The sequence below is a fragment of the Podarcis bocagei genome (assembly GCF_964188305.1).
Source record: "Podarcis bocagei genome assembly, chromosome: 12".
Taxonomy (NCBI): Eukaryota; Metazoa; Chordata; class Lepidosauria; order Squamata; family Lacertidae; genus Podarcis; species Podarcis bocagei.
Genome location: NC_138137.1, coordinates 14,258,566 through 14,270,958, shown reverse-complemented (window position 1 = coordinate 14,270,958; position 12,393 = coordinate 14,258,566). Strand labels below are relative to the sequence as shown.

Sequence of the window (12,393 nt, the reverse complement as noted above, 5' to 3'; positions counted from 1 at the left end):
GATAATATTAGAATAGCCCAAATAGTCCATCATTGTCTCATGCAGCTTCTTATAAAATTCTGATTTTCCATCATTTGGCGCATAAACTCCTAATATCAAAATCTTTTCCCCTTGTGTTTGGATTTCAATTGCGAGAATTCTTCCATGATCATCTTTAAATAAGAATTTTGGTGATAGGTTCTCCTTTGCATAAATTACAACACCTCTTTTTTTGACTTTGTCTGATGAGATAAATTCTTGGCCAAGTCTTTTATTAATTAGTACTTTCCTGTGGAGCCTAGTCACATGTGTTTCTTGAAGGCATATTACATCCAATTGTTCTTTTTTCAAAATATGGAATATCCTCCTTCTTTTTTCCGGAGAATTCCCGCCATTTATGTTCCAGCTAAGTAGCTGCAGAGACATCCTGTTCTATTTTAGACGTTCTTAAGATGGGGTGCCTTCCTTTTGCTCAGATCCCGAGGGTGCAGGCGTTGGCCCGCTTTCAGGCAATATTGGTGCTGGTACAGCTGGAAGCCAATCCACTCCTTTTTGGAGATCTTCTCCGTGGTCGTGAAGGAACTTTTGGTTATCTTCAGGTGTTCTAATTTTAACCTTCCTTTCTTTGTAGGTGAAGGATAGTCCTTGTGGAAACTCCCACCTATAGGGAATTGCGTTGTATCTCAGCAATTTTGCTAGTTCTGAATAGGTGGCTCTAAGATCCAACAGCTGTCTCGGAATATCTCTATAGATTTCCACCCTTTTGTCTTGTATTTCAATTGCTTTTTTGAAATGAAGACCTAGGATCTTATCCCTCTCTTCCTTTGATCTTAAAATTATCAAACAGTCTCTGGATCTATCTTTCTTTACCACTCTTCCCAGTCTATATGCTGAGACAATCTTAAAATCTGTGTCTTCCTTTAAACCCCAGAACTTCGAAAATTCTTGTGTTAAGTATCCAATCAAATCTCCTTGCTCTAGTTCCGGGATGCCTCTCAATTTGATGTTACTCTCGCGATTTTTCAGTTTCACCATTGACAGATAAACTTGTTGTTCACCCACCTGTTTGTGCAGGGGCTTGACTTCTCCTTTTATTTCTTCCACTTCTTTTTGTAGAGCTCCCACTTTCTGGATTGCTTCTCCAGCCAATTCCCGATTTTCCGCTGTTGCTCCTTGCAAATTCTCTATGGCTTGTGTGTGCTGGGAAACTTGATCAGTCAATTTTTGAATCGAGGAAGTTGCTTTATCTATCTTCAAAGACTGGTCGTCCACCTTCTGGTTTAAACTTGATAGTTGCTCCAATATTTGTTTAAGTAGTGTATCTGACCCACCTGCTGCCATATCTTCCTCAGTGGACTTCTCAGTTGTTTCCCCTTGTTCCCTTTGGGTCACCAGTACAGCTGGAACCGACGATCGGCGTCCTTGGGTCAGGGTTGTTTGTACAAATTGTGTTGGTTTTCTTTCCTTTTCTTTCTCCTTGGCCTCTTTCGATTCCTTAGCTTTAGATGCTCTTGTTCTCCCTGCACCACTCATTACACATCTGTCAGTGTTCAAGGTCAAATTGTCTATTGTTCCATGGGAAAGACAAATTCAATTATAAACAACCGGTAAAGTGGAATTCAAAACAAAAGTCAGTTCCCAGGATTTTATAATCCGAAAGCCCTGTAGGGGGAGTGCCACCAAGTTTCAAAGACAAAGAAGGAAGTAGTCCGCCATTAAAGTTCCAATTTTTTTTTTTTTGACTCAGTAAGTTCAATATCCAACAGTCCCTTCAAAGATTCAAAATTCCCCAGAGCACCTTTTAAAGTTCAACAAAGTTTCACAGGGGGTGCTTGCAACAATATCACATCCAAACTTTCCTGCTCAAATGTATCAGTTATACTCCAACAAAGTTTTTACAAAATTTGCAACTGTTTCCGCAGTTTAGCACAGTCTCTCTCTCCGGCAGCCCGACGATCTGGCACTTTAAAGATCACCCCAAAGGGAGGGGGAGATAGGAGGAGACCCCCCGTTACTCGTTCTTATAATCAAAGTCCCTTTCCACCTTCAGTTCAGCAAAAAAAAAAAAAAAAAAAGCAGATTTAATAGCACGAAAAAGTTAAAGCTTCCCAAAGTCCCGTTTCAAGCGCTTCCGCTTTTTAAAGCTTTGCTTTGATCTTGTCAGCAATGTCGGAAGACGGACTTCCCTTTTTTCGTCTCCCGCTTTCAGCCAAATTTACGAAATCCTTTGCCAAATTTTAGTCCCCTTTACTCACGGGTATGTTGCTTGCAGTTTGGTGTTGATTTTAGGAAGAAGGATCAGCGCTCATCTGTAACAGCCGCGCGGCTTCACTTCCGCGGAAAGAGCGATGAACTCACAGCACCGCTACCCCTCCTTCACTCCGGGTCTCCTTACGGGGTCCCTTCTGTGTTTTCGGAGCAGCTTCTGGTGCCCGCCGAGTCCCACGGCCACGGGCTCACTCTACCCGTGGTTTATCTTGATGGGTCGTCGCTATGCCGCAGCGAACGACCCTTTTCCGCGGAGCCCCTCTTCAGAGCTCGAAGAGGACCGCCATTACAGTTTCGCGCCGCCCCCGGAAGCTCCTGCACCTGTGCCGGATCCTCAGGAGCAGGCACCAGGTGAATCCACTCTGGCTCCGGAGGTGATTGAGGACACAGTGCCTACAGGTGCGCCTCTCCCAGCCCTGTCAGGGGAAGGTGAGTCTCCCCCTGGGTCCAGTAACCCTCCAGCCTCTCCTGAGCTGCAGAGGCTCAGGGCAGAGAGGTGAAGGGAACTGGTTTCTCCCAGGAGGAGTGCTCGCCTTAAGGCCAGGAGAGGCGGGTCTCCTGGGGGCCGGGACCGCCCCTGGCCTCAGAGAAGATAAAGGCCAGTCAGCCCGGTCCCAGGTTGCAGGAGCAACGTCGTTGAATACCTGCTTCTGCCTGGACCCAGACCTGTCCTTCCAGAGTTCCCGTCCCCACCCGGCTTCCTGCTTCGGACCCCGCCTCGCTCTTTGTGAACTGTTTCCAGACTCGTGACCCAGGACCGGACTTTAACCGCGTCAACGGTAACCTTCCCCCCGGGACCAGCACAATTGGCTTCTGCACCAGTTGTGCTCTTTTCTGGATCATGCAGATCTGACCACCATCGCTCACACCTTGGACACGTTTGGATTGGACTGTTGCAATGCACTCTAGGAGGCTGCTCTCAAAGAGCATTCACAATCTCCAGCTGGTGCAAAATGCAGAGGCTAGTGGTTGCTTATCAGAAAATACACTAGTTTTCATTTGCATTGGCTTCTGAACCATTTCCAGGCACAAGCAAAGTGCTTGATTTTACCTATAAAGTCCTAGACACCTTAGGACCAAGTTATCTGAAGGACCACCTCTTCTCACGTGACCTTGCATGAGTACTACCTTCAACATCTGAAGACCTGCTCCATGTTTTGTTACTTCCAAAGATTCTCTAGGTGGGGAAGTGAGATTGGGCCTTCTCAGTTGTTGTTGTTTAGTCGTTTTAGTCGTGTTTGACTCTCCGTGACCCCATGAAGCAGAGCATGCCTTGGAAACTCTCACTTTCTTCTCAAAGCTTCTTCTTTTTTAGGTCCATGGAGTTTTCTTGGCAAAAATACTGGAGGGGTTTGCCAGTTTCTTCTCCGGGTGGATCACTTTTAGTCTAAACTCTCCGCTATGACCTGTCCATCTTGGGTGGCCCTGAATGGCATAGCTCATAGCTTCTTGTAGTCCCTTCGCCTTGACAAGGCACTGATCCATGAAGGGGACCTTCTCAGGAGCAGCACCCAAATTATGGAACTCATTCCCAAAAGAGGCTTAGCACGCACACCTTTCCCTAAGCCACCCAGGAAATTATAGTGGTGCCTTGGTTCTCAAACTTAATTTGTTCTGGAAGTCCGTTCCAAAACCAAAGCATTCCAAAACCAAGGCACACTTTCCCATAGAAAGTAATGCAAAATGGATTAATCCGTTCCAGACTTTTAAAAACAACCTCTAAAACAGCAATTTAACATGAATTTTACTATCTAACGAAAGCAATAAACAATGTACTGCAGTCACACAATCAATGTTGGGAGGACATCGAAAAAACCTTATCAATGGAAGTGATGCTGCATAGAAGCAGAAAACCACTAGAGGTCATCCTCTCCCTTCATTTGAGAGTGTGTGAGACATTCACATCCTTTACGTTACCTTTTTACCTTGCAGTTAACAATCTGACCATTTCAGCCTCTATGAAGGCCCGTCCTCTGTGAAAGATTGCCTCTCCCCCCCCCCCATCAGTCAAGATCAATAGTTCAAATCATGTGTTTAGACCTCTCCTGGGGTTATGATACTAAAATAGGAACTGAAAGCAACTGTATGCTACTTATGAAAATGGTATGAAGTATAGTTGGGTGAGTACTGGACTCTCCACAGAGACTAAACTTAATGAATCCAGCTTAGCTCCAGAACCAGTTTATAACTAAGAGTTCAGGACTGAAGCACATCGTCACATGCTTTTCTCACTGCTTGGTGACTCAGAAATCAGTGCCTAACTGATTCCATTGAAAAGAGAAGCAGACAGTATGGTTGGGCTGTGCTGCTTACATAAGCTCCTTCCCGACAAGTCACTGCTGATACCAGGATGGAGAGGGGGAGAAGAGAGGCAGTGGCGAGGCTGGTGCAGAGCAAATGCACCAGCGGAGCCATTCCAGTGCTCCTGCCAGCGTGTTTGCACCACGCTGACCTCACTGCTGCCTCTCTCTCCTTCTGCTCTCCATCTCAGTAGGCAACAACAACTCAGGCAAAGGGAGGTCAGGTAAGCAGTGCAGTCACACCCCTCCATCCATTAGTGGTTGAAAAGTACTGCATTTGGACTGAGGTGTGGTTCTATGAAAACGCCCACAGTCTCTCCATTTTAATCTGCTTGTTGTCTTTGATTTCTGGAAGGAAATGTCACCAGAGCACAGAAAGAGCTTTCATAGCACCATACCTCATCTCCTGGAATAAATGTGAAAGTAGATGGGATGGCAGCGGAAGCAAGGACTCCATCAGGAGAAAACTACCAGTATATTAGAGGAACTTGTTACTTTAAATAAACTCTCAAGAGGCACATTAGAAGTTCAGTAGCTCTCTTGAAAAGCAGTCTTTGCTGATTTGATGCAGCGGCTTTTGCTAAACACTCTGGCTTATTTGCCTTGGAGTTTCAGGATTTTCTTGCACGGAAATTCACCAAGAATTATTCAAGATATCGAAAGCATTTAATAGGGCAAGAAAATAAAAAATAGTGTGTCTTTTCTTTCTTTCTTTTTTTCATTACAAAGCCAGGATGAGGCACCTGTGGCTCTCCAGGTGTTACCTCTTATCAGCCCCAGCCAGCATGGCCAAAGATCAGGGATGATGTGAAATGGAGACCAACAATAGCTTGAAGACCAGAAATTGCTCGCCCTTGTTACAAAGGAAGGGAACTTTCATTGCATCTCTCCCTCCCCTTCCTGGTTATGCAAACAGAAACACACTGAATACGGGAAAGATTTAAGGTGTGTGTCCCATCCCAGCTATGTACTTAAGGACGTCCATATGTTGGTAGCTGTCAATTTGAAGGACAAAACCTCAGAAAGGTCAGGCAGGAACACACCACCCACATATACAGCAGGAGATGTAGCAGAGAGCGCCATGCTCAGTTTCCAGCCAGGATTACGTATAATTTGTTTCCGCCTGCTGTTTGCAAACCAGTGAGCTCAAATGGCCAGGTTTCTGTCAATAGCAATGTTTCCAGCTTGTCATAGGCAGATACTGTGGTTTCTAGGGAAAGAAGTAGATGAATGGAATGCACATAATGAATAGGTGGTTGACTGCAATCTGGCAGCAAAGAGGGAGAGATAGGAAACAGCGGCATCCCATCAGCTTTGCGGAGAGCCCAGCTTCAACTGACTCGTCCTCTGCATGAAACTGTTTCTTTTCCAGCTGATAACTTCTTTCCTCCTCTTTGTCCATTCCACTTTTTTATTTCCTGTCTTTTGGACTATAAACCTGCGGGTATTTTTAATTATTTTTGCTGATCTCATACAACCTGTTTGGGGAGCCATTTTGCTGAAGGGTAGGGTGAAGAAGAAGAAGAGGAGGAGGAGGAGGAGGAGGAGGAGGAGGAGGAGGAGGAAGGGCCATGAGATTTGACATTGGTTCAATACCTGAGCAAGTTGGAGGTATGCTAGGTTACAGTGGGTGCTCTGCATTTGTGGCCCTTTCCCCATTAAACAAAACAAAAAAAAAAGCAAAACAAAAAAACCCCGAACCATCAGAACATATAATTCCATAAAAGGAAATAAAAGGTCACAAGCCCACACTAGACTGGAAGGGGGAAAATCTTGTTCAGATAAGATCAGTCACAAGGTGGCATATGACGTGCTGATGAATTCCATGCCCAACTGGCCTCAAGCAAATGAGCTTTCACTGTTTCAGTTATGAATGGGAGTAATGGGTCCAGATGTTGGGTGTAAAGAGTTACGTCAAATGTTCAAAGGCATGTTAAGCTTTAGTATTACAGTAGAGCAATCATAGGGACACAGATGGTGCTGTGGGTTAAACCACAGAGCCTAGGACTTGCCAATCAGAAGGTCGGCAGTTCGAATCCCCGTGACGGGGTGAGCTCCCATTGTTTGGTCCCAGCTCCTGCCAACTAGCAGTTCGAAAGCATGTCAAAGTGCAAGTAGATAAATAGGTACCGCTCCAGTGGGACGGTAAACGGCGTTTCCGTGCACTGCTCTGGTTCTCCAGAAGTGGCTTAGTCATGCTGGCCACATGACCCGGAAGCTGTACGCCGGCTCCCTCGGCCAATAAAGCGAGATGAGCGCCGCAACCCCAGAGTTGGTCACGACTGGACCTAATGGTCAGGGGTCCCTTTACCTTTACCTTTTTAGAGCAATCATGGTTCCAGCAACCATACTGCCCTAATTCAGGTAATGAGATGGCATATTAATAATAACACAAGCGTATTTATGTAGCATTTCCCCAAAGTGTTCAAATCACTTAATACAGTCATACCTCGGGTTGAAGTTGCTTCAGGCTGAGCGTTTTCGGGTTGTGCTCCGCGGCGACCCGGAAGTAACAGAACGCATTACTTCCGGGTTTCGCCGCTCACACATGTGCAGATGCTCAAAATGAAGTCACGTGCATGTGCAGAAGCGGCGAATCGCGACCCACACATGCGCAGACGTGGGTTGCATTCGCTTCAGGATGCGAATGGGTCTCTGGAACGGATCCCGTTCGCATCCAGAGGTACCACTGTATAGATATATATACAGTGGGGTTGTTTGTTTGTTTAAAAAAGCATTGGTATTAATATCTAGATCAAGGGCTGTCAACCTGGTCCCTGCCACCCACTAGTGGGCATTTCAGGATTCTAGGTGGGCGGTAGGGGGGGAGTTCTATGGCACAACCTGAATCCTTCCATCAAGCACTGGTAGGCAATAAGGAAATTTTACCATCAAGAAAGATGCATTAGTAGGCGGTAGGTATAAAAAGGTTGACTACCCCTGATCTAGATTAAAGTGTCATGGGTGCCAGCAACAGCAAAAAAAAAAAAAAAAAAAGGTTGTTCTAGTACTCACTGAGTAATATCACATCACAAAAAACCCTCTCTCTGTCTCTCTCTTTAACAGGGGTGCCCAACTCCTGATATACCCTCACATGCAAGTGTTTCTGGCCCCCAATATCTGACCAGCCCTCCCACTTTCTTCAAAGTTGACACAGCACTGGTGTGGACAGGAAGATATAAACCTCTCCACCCAGCCAATGCCCCTCCCCAGTCCTCAGGTTGTTCATTTGATGAGCAGGGAGCAGTGATTAAAAAAAAACAAAAAACCACCCAACCCATGGAGGGGAGGGCAACCAGAATGATCAAGGGTCTGGAAACCAAGCCTTCTGAGGAACAGTTGAAGGAGATGATTATGTTTAGCCTGGAAAAGAGGAGATCGAGAGGAGAATTCTGAGCCTTTTGTTTCCATGTCAATCTGCAACCAAAGACATACTGCCAAGCCATTCCTAGGGCAGTAAAATTAGATCTGCCTACTGAATTCTGGTTTCAGGCAAGGGCCATTTCTAGCCCTACCTGTAGATGTCAGGGATTGAACCTGGAGCCTCCTGCCTACAAGGCTGATACTTTGCTGCTTCCTTCATCATGACAGCCTCCACACCCACACCCTCAAGGAGAGTCCAGTCTATTAGGACAGTCACAAAATAGTGAGCTACCAAAGGGCGGTGTAGTGGTTGGCACATTAGCTGGGAGGACCTGTCTGAGCCAAGAAGATCATGTGCCAGGCCAGATCCGTCCACCTATTGTCCACCCTCCTATTGTATTAACAAATCCCACATCCAGCAAATGATGTCATCACTCCTGTGATTACGGGGTGAGGGAGAGTTCTGTGCTCTCTGACTTTCCTGATCCACTTTGCTCCCAAGGAATTAAATTCAGAAGAATAGTCAAATATATTATGGTGCAATGGAAGAGTTTCCTCAGTAGGTAGAACTTTGCATGCGTTTAGATAAGAATCAGACCAGGTGTTTAGTCAAATCAAGCCTCTGTACTTTCTGAGTCACAGCTTTGAAAGGCGGCGACAAAGTCTTGTGGAAGAAAGAAAATTCCTTAACTCTAGTTCCTTGTTCCCAGATAATATGGCAAGGCCTAGCTGTGTCCCAATTTTTTTTCTGTTTGCTAACAGAAACACTGTTTGTTTGTTTGTTTGTTTGTTTGTTTGTTTGTTTGTTTGTTCTGGATGTTACAAAAACAACCAGTGCTATTTTTCTAGAAAAAGATGTGCTGAAACGCAACATAAACACCTCGCTTGTTCTCTTACAATGGCAATGGCACCTGCCTGAGAGGTGCCAGAACTGATTTTTGCTGAGTTCCAGCTAAAAAAAAGCCCCAGCTAGAACAATATGGGATTTTGCTATTCACTTCTTAATTGGATTAGGCTGCAACACTATGCCCACTTAACCAGGGGAACATCCCATGGAAGTGAACTAGATGTAGTTTTGAGTATAGTTGTATAGGATTTGTTAGTTCATAATTCATAAAGCATAACAAGGTGGCTGACAACATACATTATGTAATAAAATCAGTCTATAAATAGCAATAAAACATCATTTGAGACATCAATAAAACATCAGTAGGTACTGGCTGGTTAAAAAGAGAAATTCATCTTGAGAAGGCCTTGTAAAGGATTGCACTCCAGGGCTTCAGACATAGATTTCTATAACACACCATGGTAGGGACACGGGTGGTGCTGTGGTCTAAACCACTGAGCCTCTTGGGCTTGCCGATCAAAAGGTCGGCGGTTCAAATCCACATGGCAGGGTGAGCTCATGTTGCTCTGTCCCAGCTCCTGCCAACCTAGCAGTTCGGAAGCACACCAGTGCAAGTAGATAAATAGGTATCGCTGCGGCGGGAAGGTAAATGGCGTTTCCGTGCACTCTGGTTTCCGTCACGGTGTCCCATTGCACTAGAAGCGGTTTAGTCATGCTGGCCACATGACCCAGAAAGCGCTGGCTCCCTCAGCCTGAAAGTGAGATGAGCACCACAACCCCAGAGTCACCTTTGACTGGACTTAACCATCCAGGGGTCCTTTACCTTTTTTACCACACCATAAAATATTGTTACGTAATAACACATTATTAACGTTACAAACAAGATATAATGTGCCCATTACGTTATGAAAATCATTCCTTAACCCTCCCTTAGTATTATAAACCATGAGTTTAGATCTTTCCCAGGTCTTTTCTAACACAAAGAGAAGCCTCACTCCTTTGATCCTTACTTGTGCTAACACCTCATAACCCCAGGCTACTGCCTCGAAGGAAATCAGACTGACTCAATTAACACAGTTTAGGAAGTTTGCCCAGCTTAATTAGCTTTTCATATGTGCCAATACCAGATGATTGGAAGTGGGTTGAACACACATCCTAGCTTACATTCTGACACTTGGTAGTTTGACATACAGTTTTATCGCACCAGCACCCTAATTAAATTCTAACATTTACTGAACCCAGGAACTTAGCACCTACAAACCCATAGGCACCATTGTTTCTAAGTACTGGTCATTCCAAAAACCCAAAGAGGAAAGACAAGCCTTTGCTGATTTTTAAACAGAATCTGGTATAAGAGCCATTGCTTGGTGGTTCAATAGCTGTCATCCACACAGCCATGACCCAAAATAGCCAACAACTGGGACTTCCGGGTTGGTGCGACCAGCTAATGGCAGATTCCCTCCGAGCTCTGGAGGGAATCGGCTCGGTGGAGGAGGGGTCCTGCCGCGGCGACGACGCGGGGACCCTTAGAAACCACAGGCGCGGATGCCTGTGGACCTGGTGACTCGGCGGGCACCATTTGCGCCCCCCCCGACCCACAAAGAAGCCTTTTTAAAGGCTTTGGAGAGGGTACGGGGAGCGGCGTGGTGCTGTGAGTAGACCGCTTCTTCCACGGAGTGAAGCCACAAGCCATGGCTGGAGAGCGCTGACTTCTTTCCTTGAATATTTGGACTTAAAATGCAACAACCCGTGAGTAATACGGAATTTGGAACTAAAAATTTCTTTAATTGAATTCGGTACGACCGGGGGAGGTGCCAAAAGGAAGTCCGCCTCCCCCCCCCTTGCACGATTTGGACCTATAAGTTTATTGCTGGAGGATTTGAACTGATCTTTAGAGTTGAAGTGCAACCCCCCCCCCCCCCGATCCGGGAGTGACCCGCGAGGGAGCCTGTGAAGATATTTACAGAGTTTGACAGCTGTCAACTGAGCTGTCCAAGTCAAGAAATTCTGTTTTGTCATTTGTGTTGGTTATTCTTGTTACATTTGGATTGTAAGCTTTTAAAATTAGGGTGGCAACAATAACAAAATATCCGGATTGTTGGAAAAAGAACACTTAGTAACTAAAATCCCTCTAGAGGGGATTTGGAACATTACAATGGCTGCAGATGGAAAATTACAAGCAGAGTTGAATAGGGTCTTTGAACTTCTGGGAAAGCTGCAAGAGCAGAGTTCTGTTATGGCTACGAATCTGACAACCTTGAATTTTAAAATAAACAACTCTGCTGAAGTGGTGGACTTGACTCAAGAAGAATCTACAGCTGGGAAGCAAGATATATGTGCTGTTTTGGAGGAATGTGAAGAAGGAGCAGAAATGATGCAAGTGAAAAAGGACAACCAGAGGCCTCCAAGGTCAGGATACATGGAAGATAAAGTTCGGATGTCAAAAATTTGGTTTGAAATTGAAAAGAATGAAGAGTGGGGATTTTTCCCCATGGGGAGTCCGAAAGACTTGTGGATTACAAATTTGGCGAAGGTGAAAATTGGAGCGTTTGAGGCATTTGGGATATTTGGACTTGGAAAGAACAAGAAGCAAGATCTGGACTCTTCTTTTGAACACGGAGGACTGGTTGGAAAAAATCTGGACCCTTTTGGGCCGAAGATGCTCCGAGATTGGATGTTCAACATAAAGGACTGTCAACAAAACCGGCTGAAAGGGACTGAAAGAGATTTAAAGGCCTCGGAGGTGATAGATCCAGGCTGAGAACTGTCAGATAGAAAGACAATTTTTTTATGGGGATCAAAACCGGGGGAGGGGGGGAGGAACTTTAGAATCCAAAGGGTTACAAGTATATGCTCTTATTTGTTAAGATTTTTTGCAAATATATATAATTGGGAATTTCGTGAAAGGGAATGTGGATCGATCTTAGAAAAAGAGGTTGATGTGGGTATTAAAATAAGGTATAGAAGTTTGAAAATGGTTAATTAAGATGATTTAAATAAAATATTAATAAGGGATTAATTTGGGTATAAAGAACTTGCTGGGCTAAATTTTGAATGGGGATGCAAGAAGGGGAGGTGGGGGAAGTCTGGGAAGGTGGTTAGGAAAATAGGATCTTGAAATTATATGTGTTTTTTGTGTGTAATGTTGATGTTTATGTTTTTGTGTGTTTGTCTTAAAAAATGAGAAAATCCAAATAAAAATTTTATATAAAAAAAACAACAAAATAGCCAACAACTGTTCCTGCTCAATGAAAATCTCACCTAACCAGTCTTTTTAGGTAAGGGACAAGATGGATGGGGCCCTGATCCCAGTAACATTACTGATCCACTGATAGCTATGTTACAATGTCAAAACATTCCCAGGCTGTGTCAATACTCTTTTTCTGTCAATCTTATTCTTTTTTTGGGGGGGGGGATGGAGTCTCACAGTGACCTTGGTTGCAGATCCACAAGGAAACAAAATGCATGATCTTGGATTTAAAAAGGGCCACAAGTTTACAATCTCCAATTGTACAAGGTCTTTTTAATTGCTTACTTCCATTCTCCAGTATACATGTATTCACAAGACGGTAGATGCTGTCTCCTGCTACGTCATTCACCCCACGTGACCCCAAGCTGTCTCAGAGCTCAGAAGCA

The 12,393-nt window shown here is 44.8% G+C and overlaps 1 protein-coding gene across 1 annotated transcript in view; it reads left to right on the top strand.

Annotated features, from left to right (window-relative positions):
- Nucleotides 1–12,393, top strand: part of LOC308570119 (prostatic acid phosphatase-like) — a 269,185-nt gene that overhangs the window by 194,715 nt on the left and 62,077 nt on the right. The gene's annotated exons all lie outside the window — the stretch shown is intronic.